Here is a 13568-nt window from a genome sequence, read left to right on the forward strand (position 1 = left end):
AAGTGCAGATGCTTCAAGACCTAGGGACAAGTGGCTGATGTGAGTGTAGATGTGCAGAAGAGAGACCCACCTTAGATAGAGAGAGTTTACAGTGACAAAGAAAAACCAAGTGAGCTTTTAATAACATTATGAGTAGCAAGATAGATTTAAAAAACTATAAAAGCCCCAGATGCAAAAGTAAATACTTCATCTTGGCAATCCCTTCTCCTAGAAATTTTGATGAGGAATAGCAAAGAAAGTGGCAGAATTGGCAATGGATATGGGCTGGAAAGCAGTGTTTGCATAGTTTCACAGTGTTCAGATTCCAAGGCCCTGCTGAAGAATAATACAAAAGTAAGGCAAAAACAACTAAAACTGGAACTCAAACTGCTCCTAGCTCAAATCCTCAAAAGATGAAGGGACTAGCCCTCTGTGGCTACTGCTCTGGAAGTTAGGGGTCCAGTTAAAGGGCAAAGAGCAATCTCTTCAATCTCAACTGAAATCAGTGATGAACCCAATATAAAACTTCAGGTCTGGCCTTGGTGGAATCTAATAGAGCAACCCCTCACCTTAGCTACCTGATTAAAGAGAGGGTTTACACACTCTATGAGATAGAGACAGAGATGTAGTAATTTAATATCCGCTGCTATTCTTTTAGAAATACTGCATGTCATGCTGCCATGCGAAGAGATATACAGAAGTAGGATATTGTGGCCTATAATCTAGAGCAAAATTACTCAATAGAAGTAAAATCACAGATAGTTCATATTGTACAATTAGTCATCAAAGACTTTAAGAAAACTATTATAAAATTGTTAAATAATTTATACTATAAGATGGAAAGAATGCCTGAAGATATGAAGATTTAGGAGAGATATCAAATAGATAATAGAAAATAAAATTGACGTTTTTGAACTGAAAAGTATAATATAGAAAATAAAAACATGTGAGATTGCTTTAAAAACAGATCAACACGGCAGAAGGCATAACTGGTGAAAATGAAAGGGGGTCAATAGTAATTATCCAAATAAAAGCACATTAAAGAATATAAGCTTGGAAAAGAAAATGAACATGAGATAAAAGTCTTATGGGAAAATATTAAGCTAACAAACATACACTTAATTAGAGCTCTAGAAAAAGGGGATATATTTGAAGAATATTGAAGAAAAATATTTGAAGAAATAATGGCCAAAAACTTGAAAAATTTGACAAAAAACCTCAACTTACAAATCCCAAAAGCAAGGAAACACAAAAGAAAATAAGAACAAAGAAATTCATACCTAGGTACATCAGAGTCAAACTTCTGAAAACAAATATGAAAGTCTAAAAGCAGCCACCAGATAAATCAGATATCACACATAGGAAGGGAGGAGGAGCCAGATGGCAATGGAACATCTTTTAAGGTGTTGAAAGAAAAGAAATACCAACTTAAAATTCTATACCCAGTGAAAATATATTTCAAAATGAAGACATAATAAAGATTAAGTAAATGATAGCAAATGAAAACTAATATCTAGAATAATGAGAATCAATAATGGTTAATATGGGATGAAATGTAAATACTATTTTTTAGTTAAATCTTTAGAAAAACTGTTGACTTTTAAAGTAAAAAAAGTATATATATATATATATATATATATACACACACATATGTATTGCAGTTTATAACACAGAAATAAAATACATGATGCCAATAGAACAAAGAATAAGGGGGTAAATAGAATTATATTGTCATAAGGTTCCCACATTATTTGTGAATTGTCATTATGTCAATTCAAAATGAAACAACCTCTCTGAAGAGGATAGGGGAAAGGTGCTGACCTAAGTAACTTTAGAAATGAATGGAATCTGTAAGACTAAAAACAATACCCCCCCGAAAAAAAAACCTATACATAACCACTGTACTCTAATTAATAAAGTTATTTCCCATGGGGATATAAATTAAAAACTAGAATTCTAATACTGCTATAAGTATATATTGGAATTGAACAATTAAGTAAATGGATGGTAGATGGTAGGAGCCAGGTTTTTCACTGTGGGAGTGAGAGGGAGTTTACAGACAAGCAAGGGAAAGAGGCTACAGTGTTCCATGAGACAGTGCATTAGAGATGGAGACATCAGTAAAAACTCATGTTTAGCTTAGATGGTCCCATATGGAAATATTTATAAACGTGTGTATGTAGATGGATTAGTAAACACACATATATTCCCTTGCTTTGTTACCTGAGACGGCCTAGAATCATCAACACTGTGGTAGAAAGCAGCACACCTAGCACCCACACTTTGGTTTCTAATGCCGTTCATTCTGCTATGAAAAGGGAACAAGGATCCTTGCAGAAATGGTTGATTATAACACCAAGTCAGGGGATATACAAGAGGAGCCAGAGTATCTTGTAGTACAAAGAAGTAAGTGCTCCAAAAACAAAATAAAACAAAACTGATCTTCTGCACTAAGTGGAGGACAATATCACAAGTTAAAACCTCTCATTCCTATGATACCCCCACAGACTTCATCCATTTTACATCTTTGGATGATGACAGAGATACTCAAAACGTATCATAGATTCATGGTTTGAGGAGAAGGCCAACTTGGAGAATAAGTTTCTGGGGAAACAATAATTAGAGATATATCTACTACACCTCTAATAATTAGAGGTATATCAAAGGAACACAGGAGCCAACTGAAAGAGCTCCCAATGGCTGAAGCTGGAACAATATCATAAATAAAATTGTATTGAATTATTACCCAAAGTATAAAATAAATTTGTATGACTCCATACTGATACATGACATAAAGACATGCTTCAATAAATTAATAATTGGGGGAAGAAATAGACAAATCTGTCCAGAAGAAATTCAAATAATTTATTCTTCCCCCTCAAGGAGGTGGAGCCTAACTCCACCTTCCTTAAGTGTGGATGGCACAAAGTGACTTTCTGGCAAACAATAGAGTATGAAAAGATGGACAAAAGAGTAATTTACAATGGAGAAAACTCACAAATACTACCTCAGCCAGGTGGTCAAAATTAACATCAGCAGTGATAAGTCATATTCACAGGATGAACCTTTAATATGACATGATGAAAATGGCACTTTGTCTCATTGATTTTTCTCCCAAAACCATAACTTGACTCTAAGCATGAGAAAACAACAGAAAAATTCCAATTCAGAGGATTCTACAAAATGACAAGCACTCCTCAAAACTATCAAGGTCATAAAAAACAAGAAAAATCTGAGAAAATGTCATAATCTAGAGCAACCTAAGGAGACACGACTCCTAAATATAAACTAGTTTCCTAGGTGAAATGCTGGAATAAAAACCAGAAATTAGGTTTAAAAAAGTAAGCTATTATGAATAGAGTATGAGTTTTATTTAATAATAATATATCAATATGGTTTTATTAATTGTAACAAATTTCCCATACCAATACAAAATTTTAATTATAAAGGAAACTAACTCAGTATACTACCCTGACAATTTTTCTGTAAATCTGAAACTGTTCCAAAATAAAAAGATTATTTAGACTTTTTTTAAAAAATCCAAAGAAGGCAGGAATGAAAAAAAGTAAAAGTACTAAAAACACACAGGACAAACAAAAAGTAAATAAATAAATGGCAAGATGATAAAATTAAACCTAACTGTGCCAAAATTTATCTCCATTGTAAATGGACAAAGTACATTATTAAAAGGTAGAGATAACAATTTCACAAGACAATATAAAAAATAACAAAACTAAACAATTGCATGATGTTTAAAAAGATGTACTTTAGGTAGTCAGACCTGAGATAAGGCGAGATTCCAAATAAGTATTTGCCAAATTTCAAGAATTCAGAAAAGAGGTGAAAGAGTGTGTTATAACTTGGCATCAAGTCTGTAGGCAAGTGACTGACAGACTGATTAAATCACAGAAGGTGCCTTGTTAAGAAAAGTGATACAAATATGGGGGAAAAAGCTGTTCTTTTGCACTAAGAGGGGGACAATATCACAAGTTAAAACCTCTCATTCCTATGATACCTCCACAGACTTCATCCATTTTACATCTTTGGATGATGAGGGAGATACTCAAAACATATCATAGATTCATGGTTTGAGGAGAAGGCCAACTTTGAGAATAAGTTTCTTGGGAAGAATGGGACAGGAGGACTTTCCCAGAGCAAAACTACTATGAGAAAGGCTAATATTCAGAAAGTTATTATCACACCTTTGATACTAGTTGACAATACTTATTACAAAGAAGCAGAAAAAGGTAATCTTGTGGAACAATTCATTCCATCAAATGCTTGTTCTTTCCTGGCAGTTAAGGGAGGCATATTGAAAAATACTCCAGCCCAGCCTCAGAGAAGATCTATTAGACTCTCTGCTCTGAAAAATTTGGAGCAGAAAGAAAAACACCATGTAAAGATGAAAGCCAAGAAATGTGGCACTCTTGTAATCATCAATGAAATTTCATCCTCTAAAAAAAAGGAAGTTTCTAACAACAAAAAGAAACCAGAGGAAGAAGGCAATGTTCATCAAGATAACTTCTGAAAAGAATGAATCTTTCCCAGAAAAAGCCAAGGGCAGACAGACTGTGCCTTGCATACCACCTGTGCGGCAGAAGGTTCTAAAAGACACTGAGGAGCAAGAGATGGAGAAGAGAATAAAAATGCAGCAGGAGGTGATGCAGATGTGGAAAAGAATGAAGAATTCAAGAAACTTGCTCTTGCAGGAGCAGGGCAACCTAGGAAGAAATCAGTGAGCCAGGTAACCAAATCAGTTGACTTCTACATCTGCACAAATGAGCGAATCAAACAACACCCTAAGAACCAGGAGGAGTATAAGGAAGTGAACTTCACATCTAAACTTCAAAAGCATCCTTCATCTTCTGCCCAGGTCACCAAGGGATGTATCATTATTAAGCTTTTCAACCTGTCCTAAGGAAAGGAAAAAAATTGATGAAACAGCTTCTATGTATGCATCCCTTACAAGGTAGTCAAAGCCTTCCATAAATGAACCCCTAACAGATATTATTTGCAGTGCAAGAAGGATGATACTAGTCTGCTACCCTCTAAATCTTCCGTGGCCAAGATCTCCAGAGACCTTTACTGCAGACCAAACAGTGTGCAAGGCTCGTAACCTGCAAAAGTACAATAGATCAGGAGGCTAAGGAACTTGAGAAACTGCAACAATACAAATTCAAAGCATGGGATGTTGGTCCTAGAATTCTCAAAGGTGGGCCCAACTTGCTCAAGAAACTTCCTGTGAAACTATGACCTTTGCCAATGGGCTTAGATTTGGAAACCGAGAAAAGAATCCAGCAGTGAGAGTCAAAGAGAAATCAGAGGATAAACACCTTGAATGTCATTCTCAATCTTATCCTGCTAAGACCTTGGAAGATGTTGTGAGTGTTCCTGAAAAGAAGATTCTTCTAACCACCATCCCCATGTCACCAGCCTTTGCACTGAAGAACAGAATCCAAATGCCTGCCAAAGAAGATGAGGAAGAGGATGAACTGGTAGTGATAAAAGCTCAACCCGTGTCACATCATGGGGTACCTTTTAAGCCCCAAATCCCAGAGGTAAGAACTGTGGAAATATGCCCATTCTCCTTTAAATCTTGAGACAAAGAATGTCAGTTACAAAAGGAGAAGAAAATAAAAGAACTGAAGAAAGTGGGAAGTGCCTAAGTTCAAGGCACTTCCCTTGCCTCATTATGACACTATTAACCTGTCAAAGAAGACGGTAACGAATGGGACCAAGATTGAGCCTTTCTACTCAGAGACTGACAAAAGATGATCTCTGAAAGTGCAGACTTAGAAGCACCAGGTGGAGGAAGAATAGAAACAGCAGAAAGAAGCAGATTGCTTCGAGGCTCGTCCAAATGCTGTCATCTCCCAGGAGCCCTTTGTTCCCAAGACAGAGTAAAAATCAGTTGCTGAGGGCCATTCTGGTTCTCTAGTTCAGGAACCTTTTCAGCCACCTACTGAGAAGAGAGCCAAGGAACAGCAGGAGTTGGAGAAAAGAATGGCTGAGGTTGAAGCACATGGAGTCCAGCAGTTGGAGGAGGCCAGGCAACAGGAGAAAGAACAGAAAAAGGAGGAGCTGGCCAGGCTACAGAAAGAACTGGTCCATAAGGCAAATCCAATATGCAAGTACCAAGGTGTGGAGGTAAAGTCAAGTGCACAGCCTTGCGCCTGGATCTCCCAAGTTCTTCACTTGATTGCGCTGCTAAACTCAGTGTAGAGACAGGGAACTGGCAGGCACTGCTGCAGGCATTGCTTAATTGTGCAGGCACTGACTAACTGAGTCAGGAAGTCTGGAAACAAAGTTTTGAGCTATCCTGATCAAAATAAGATGGAGGTAGGAAAAGCTCCAACCAGTTGGAACCAAAATGGTAGAGGAATTGACTGCTTCTTGACCTTGCAGCTTCATTACATATTTCATTACCATAAATGTTTCTAAGGAAACTTCCCACTCCCATCATACACCTGACTCCATAACATTTCTGTTTGAACACATTTAGTCAAAAGGAAGGCATCACTGTAATTCCAGGAAAACACTTCACTTTCCAAGAAATAACATGACTATTCCTTACCTTGTTTAGCCTATTATTAAGCTGTTGCTTAAATAGAGGGACTAAAGGAAACATGGGGCCAGTTCTCTGCCGCAGGGAGAGCCAGCCTCTACTCTGTCTGTGGAGTAGGTTTTCTATACTTTCTGAATAAAACTCGCTTTCACTTTATACTGTTGGCTCGCTCCTGAATTCCTTCTTACCGGAAGCCAAGGACTCACTTGGACTTCAAGTGATTCCCAGTATTGGGAATTACTTTCCTGCGTCACTGTGAGTTGCAGACACTACCCGGCAACAGGACTTTCTCTGAACATCAAACCAGGGGCCGTCTTTCTTTGTCAGTGGGCCTGGAGAGAACCCATTTCTCCAGGCTTTTACCTGCCCATGCCCAAGAGAGCATACCTGACAACCATGGACTCCAATTTAGTTGTGAATTATTTTCTTACATTATTGAGGCTAATCATGAAACTCGACTCAGGTAAGTCTCAAATAGATTATACCCCATGTAGTTATTTCCTTTAAACCATTGATTGCCCTTTAATATGGGTCTTAGCTCTGACTAGAACTTAATGTCTCTATGCCAACACGATATAATCTCTATTGCCCCTTACCCCCCTCCTTTTTAAAAATTTTAATGAGAAAATAAAGATAGTTAGATCCTAAGATAGGATTAAGTCATGGTTTCAATGGGGAATAATCAACGTATCAGATTCTTTCCTTTTGTCTGAACCTAATGAATTTATTTTGGAGCCCTTAGCAAAGGGTAGAAGACTTCACTGACTGCACCAGTGAGGAAGAAGACTGCATGGGTCAAGGCAATTCTCAGCTATTTGGTGAGCTTTGGGCAGAGCAGCCGGTAAGGCACATTCTTCCTTCATTGGTGCTGATAATAACAGGGTATGGTGCAGTGTATATTTTAAAACCTGACATGACATAAATGTGCTTTGTCTTTCCCTCCCCCCAAAAAAGATACACTTTACATATGAAGACTTAAATACTCTGAAAGTAAAAGATGAAAAATAATACACCATGCACAATCCTCACCATAAGAAAGCTTATATGGTTTTAATATTAGGCAAAATATATTAAATATAAATAATATTACTAAAGATAAAATGAGTTTTATAATAATAAAAAATAAACGCCCAAATATTGTAATATTTCTCAATGAGTATCCACCAAATTACAGAGCTTTAAAATACATGACACAAAAATTGACATAACTAAAGGGAGAAATAAACAAATTCACACTCATGTATAGAGACCTTGATAGTCATTTCTCCTAAACTAAGGATATAAGTAGGCAAAAAAATCTGTAGGGATTCAAAACATTTTAACTTGTTGCAAACTATATTTATAAAACACTATCCCTAAATTTGGACTACACATTCTTTTTAAGTATACTTGGAACATTCACCAAGATGAATTAAATTCTAGTTCATAAGGCAAATCTTCCTAATTCCGAAAACCATATGGTGATCCCAATAGAAAATGATTTGATAAAATTTAACATCAGTTTAGATTTTAAAAAAGAAAAATATCTCTTAACTAATGAAGAATAGAAGAGATTTTACTTAATTTCATAAAAAGCATCTGTGAAATGCCTATAGCAATTGTCATAGTTAATGGTAAAATACTATTTTCTTTCAAATCTCAGGAATAGGCAAAATACACATATTCATCTCATGTAACATGCACAATACTGGTGGTCCTAGCTAGTGAAATAAATAAATTTACTAAACAAACAAAATGGAAACTAAGAAATAAGACTGTTTTAATTTACAAATGATATAAATGTGTATATTGAAAATGTAAAGGCTATTTAAAAGTGTTTTAGAACTTACATACAAATTTATCATGTTTGTAGTATGCAAGGATGATATAAAAATCAATTGTTTTGACATACTAACAATAGACAAATGAAAAATAAAATATAAAACACCATTTACAATATCATAAAAATCAAAATAGCCAAAAATTTAATGAAAGACAATTAAGATCTCAACAATGAAAACTACAAAACATTGCAGAGATAAATTTAAAAGGACCTAAGTTAGTGAACAGCTATATTGATTTCATAGTTTGGAAGATTCAATGTTGTTAAGTTAGAAATTCTTTGCAAATTGAACTATAAATTAATGCAATTCTTATCAAAATTCCTAAAAGCTCTTTTGGGGAGTAGAAATTGATGAAATAATTCTAACAATTATGTGGATATGCAAGGAATTCAAAAGAGCTGAAAACAATACAGAAAAAGAACATGGTCAAGACAATTGTACTATCTGATTTCATGTCTCAAAGTTGCATTAAATTAAGAAAAGGAGATATCAGTATAAAAAACAAAAATTAATTAAATCAAGGTAGCATTGTACTTCCACTTCCAGCAAAGATAGAGTAACAGAGACCAGATTTATTCTCCTACCTAAAACAACTAAAAAACTAGAGGAAAATAATACGCAACATAAATTGTAAGTACATGAAACATCAGGTAGTGTCCTGAGAGAAAGCAAAAAATTAAAGTAAGCTCTACTGTTTTCCTAGAGAAACTTTCCAGGCCACAGCACAGCAAGGAAGAAACCAGTGGAGTCTGGCAGTCTTCCTACATTGAAGAGACAAAGTCGAAAGACCAGGGATGCCAAGATAGCTAGAGTTTGTAGGGAATAGGAAAGGAAAGGAAAGAACCTATACAGAGAGAATTGCAGAGATCTGCAGAGGGGAACTCTTCAGTCTTCAGATAAGTACTGATTACCACATACATTAAGAGGCCAAGAAAAGAATAGTCCTAAATAATCAGTAGAAATAGTACTTAAATCTCATAGGGCAGAAACTAGTTCCAATTCCTACTAGCCAGAATGGAAAATCTCATCATTCATGGGACATTGGGTAGAGTACACAGAACAGTGTTGGGGCAAAAGTAGCACTAGGATAAGTGTGCTCTGGTGTTGCAGAACAAAGCTTAAAGGCAAGAACCTGAAAAGATCAAGCTGTTTGCAATGCATCTCCGAAAAGAAAAAATGACCAAGAATACTGTAGCAATATTTAGGACCCATAAAAGTAAACTTCATGATATCTGCCATTTAAAAAAAATGTTAATAGATATGCCAAAAAGCATGAAAATACAACTCATGATGAGGAGAAAAATTAGTCACCCCAAACTGACCACCAAATGATACAGATGATTGAATTAGTAAAAGGGCATTAAAACAGTTATAACTGTATACCATATGTTCAAGGAGCCAGAAGAAAATTCAGCATGTTAAATGGAAACATGAAATATATAGAGATTAAAAACTGTGATGTTTAAGATTATGTATATGTGTATATATGTGTGTGTGTATATATATATATATATATGCTGATTAACAGCTGATTGATTAGTCTTTATAAAAGGAAAGATGATTGAATTTAAGACCAAAGTAATAGAAACTATCTAAAACAAAACACAGAAAGAAAAATATTTCAAAAATAAAAAAAGGATCAGTGAGTCATGAGACAACTTTCAGTGGCCTAGTATACATTTAATTAAAGTCTCCGGAGGGAGTAAATTTTTAAAAAGCAGAAAAAAAAGTTTACGTTTTCTAAATTTAATGAAAAATATAAATCCTCAGATCCATGAAGCTCAATGTAACTGGAGTATAAGAAACATAAAGTACATTAAGTTGCATCATAATTAAGTAGCTTAAAAGCTGTAATAAAGAAAGAACCTTAAAATCAGCCTATGGAAAAAAGACACTTTACTTATAGACTTAGCAAAAGATAACAATGGCTAAAGAGGCTGGGCGTGATGTCTCACACCTATAATCCTAGCACTCTGGGAGGCCAAGGTGGGAGGATCACTTGAGGTCAGGAGTTCAAGATCAGCCTGAACAAGACCAAGACCAAGTCTCTACCAAAAATAGAAAGAATTAGCTGGGCATAGTGGCACATGCCTGCAGCCCCAGCTACTCAGAAGGCTGAAGCAAGAGGATTGTGGGAATCCAGGAGTTTGAGGTTGCAGTGAGCTATGATCACATCACTACACTCTGGCCTAGGGAACAGAATGAGACTCTGTGTCAAAAAAACAAACAAACCAAAAAACGGTGAAAGATTCCTCACTAAAAAATATGTAAGCTAGATGTTGGAGCAAAACTTTAAAGTAATAAGTAAAATAATTTTTAACCTAGAAATCTAGACTAGCAAAAATATTTCTCAACAAAAAAGTGAAATATTTTCTTCAAACATAAACTTTCAGAATTTATAACTAGTAATTACAACTATAGTTATAACTAGTAATATATAGTTATATGAAATGTGAAAGAAAGTCCTTAAGGCAGAAAAAATATTGTATCAGATGGAAATAGAGATTTATACAAAGGACCAAAGAGACTCAGAAATGGTAACTATGTGGTCTATGTGGTTGTATATAAAATGAATTTATTTTAGTGATTTAAAGAACTTTTTAAAGATATTTGGCTTTTTAAAGCAAAGTGAATTGTCAATGCATTGAAGGGCTTATATCACGTGCAGATATAAAATGTGTGAGAACAATAACACAAAGACCAGGACAAGAGAAATGGAATTATACTGTTGTATGATTCTTATGCTATTAATATATGTGAAATGGTATGATAGTACTTGGAGATAAACCACAGAGTGTACTTTACTGTTTATAAACTGCAAGGTAAATATGTATACTATAAACTTTAGAGGAAACACTAAAACAAAGGGACAACATTTATAGCTAATAAAGCACAAATAAAATTGAATCATATAAAGTACACAATTAACATAAAGGAAGGCATGAGAAGGAGCACAACACATATAACAAAAAGAAAAAAAATGGAAAAATGATAAATAAGTACATACCCAAACTTATCAATCACATTAAACACAAATGGTATGAACACCTCAATTAAGAGATAGAGTATTTCAGATCAAATATAAAAGCAAGACTCAATTGCTTATTGTATCGTATGTAGTATATATTATCCCCCAAAAAACCTACTTTAAAAATAAAGACACAGACAGGTTAAGAGCAAAGGATATCTACAAATTAGGTAACTTAGACAAAATGGCAAATTCTTAGAAAGACACAAACTAACACATTGACTAAATAAATAGTTAATCTGTATAGACCCTATAGCAAGCAAATACTTTGAATTACCCAAGCTTGCATGGCCTCACTGTTGAATTCTACCAAATATTTAAAGAAGAATTAACACTAATCCATCACAAAACTTTTCCAAAAAATAGAAGAGAAGGAAACATTTTCCGACTTATTCTACAAGGCCAGTATTACCCTGACACCAAAACTATATAAAGATATCATAAGAAAATTACAAACCAATATTCTTTATGAACATAGACATTAAAATCCTTAACAAAAAACTAGCAAATCAAATCTGGCAACATATTATAAAACAGTAAGTACCATGACCAGGTTGGATTTATCCCAGGAATGCAAAATTGCATAAAAGAATCAATATAATATGCATCATTTATAGAATAAAGAATAAAAACCGCATGATCATCTCAATAAACACAGAAAAAAATTGATAAAATTCAAGACATCTATGATAAAAATACTCACCAAAGCAGTAATGAGGGAACTTCCCCACTTAATAAAAAGTTGATGTACAAAAACCCCACACCTAACCACATAATTAATGGGAAAGAACTGAATGATTTCATCTTGAGATCAGGAATAAGATAGTGATGTCCACTCTCACTACCTGTGTTTAACATATTTACAAAAAATTCTAGCCAGGATAATGAAACATAAAGAGAGAAAGAGAAGTGGCAGCAGGGATGAGAGGTGGTGACAGAAAGCACCCATATTGGAAGAAGTAAAACTACCTCTACTTAGAGATGACAACTCTCTGAGGAATCCACAAAAAAAGCTATTAGAACTAATAAATGAGTACAGCGAGGTTGCAGAATACAAATTTAATACATAAAAATCAACTTTTAATACATTAGCAATGAACCTTAAAAATTATGAAAGCAATCCCATTTGCCATTGAACCAATAATAAAAAAAATACTTATGAATAAATTTAACAAAAGAAGTTCAAGATTTGTACCTTGAGAACTAGAAAACATTAATGTAAGAAATTAAAGAAAACCAAATAAATGAAAAGATAGTCCCTGGTGAGGGATAAGAACCTTAAATATTCTTAAAATGGCAACACTACCCAACTTGTTCCACAGATTCAGTGCAATCCTTATCAAAATTCCATCTGATGTCTTTGCAGAAAATGACAAGCTGGTTCTAAAATTCTCAAGGGAATGCAAGGGGCCCCAAATGGCCAACACAATCTTGAAAAGGAAGAACAAAACTGGAGGACTCACACTTCCTGATTTCAAGGCTACAGTAATCAAGACGAGGTAGTGCTGGATAGATACATAAATATGTAAATGAATTGAAAGCCCAGGGGAAAAAAACCCTTAAGTTTATGGTCAATTGACATTCCACAAATAGTTCACATTTCATTCAAATATTTTGAACAAAATAGTGCTATGGAGAAAGAATAGTCTTTTCAACAAATTGTGCCATCGGAGAAGGCCATAGAAGGATATAGCCACTTCCAACTCATAGCCAGAAAAGAAAGGAAGCAAAAGTAAAAATAATCTAACTTCACTATCCTCCCATCCTTTTACATCACTAGTATCCTATGATCCCTCAAATCTAACCAGACAACCTACTTGAGTTCCAGGAATATAATTGACACGCATAAAGAATAGCCTCCTTTGTACTTACAGTATGAAAAACAGAGTTCAGCATTGATACAGAGAAACAAATGAATAAAGTTGGGATCTTAAATTAGATTAGATTGGTCCCATCCTAATAATCCAGGCTAATCTTCCCACTTCAAAGTTCATAACCTTAGTCACATCTATAAAGTTCCTTTTGTCATGAAAGATAACATTCATAGAATCTGGGGATTAAGGCATGGACATTTTTGTGGGGCCATAATTTTCTCTGCCACTTTCTGTTAAATGATTCTTTTGATATGATACCAGTTAAATTATAACTGTACCAGACACACAAAGAAACTGGT

At 34.7% G+C, this 13568-nt stretch overlaps 1 pseudogene; it reads left to right on the forward strand.

Annotated features, from left to right (window-relative positions):
- Positions 1-2318: 2318 nt before the first annotated feature.
- On the forward strand, positions 2319-6201 carry LOC123637475 (annotated as a pseudogene).
- The last annotated feature ends 7367 nt before the right edge of the window (positions 6202-13568 follow it).

The sequence above is a fragment of the Lemur catta genome, chromosome 4, assembly GCF_020740605.2.
Source record: "Lemur catta isolate mLemCat1 chromosome 4, mLemCat1.pri, whole genome shotgun sequence".
Taxonomy (NCBI): domain Eukaryota; kingdom Metazoa; phylum Chordata; class Mammalia; order Primates; family Lemuridae; genus Lemur; species Lemur catta.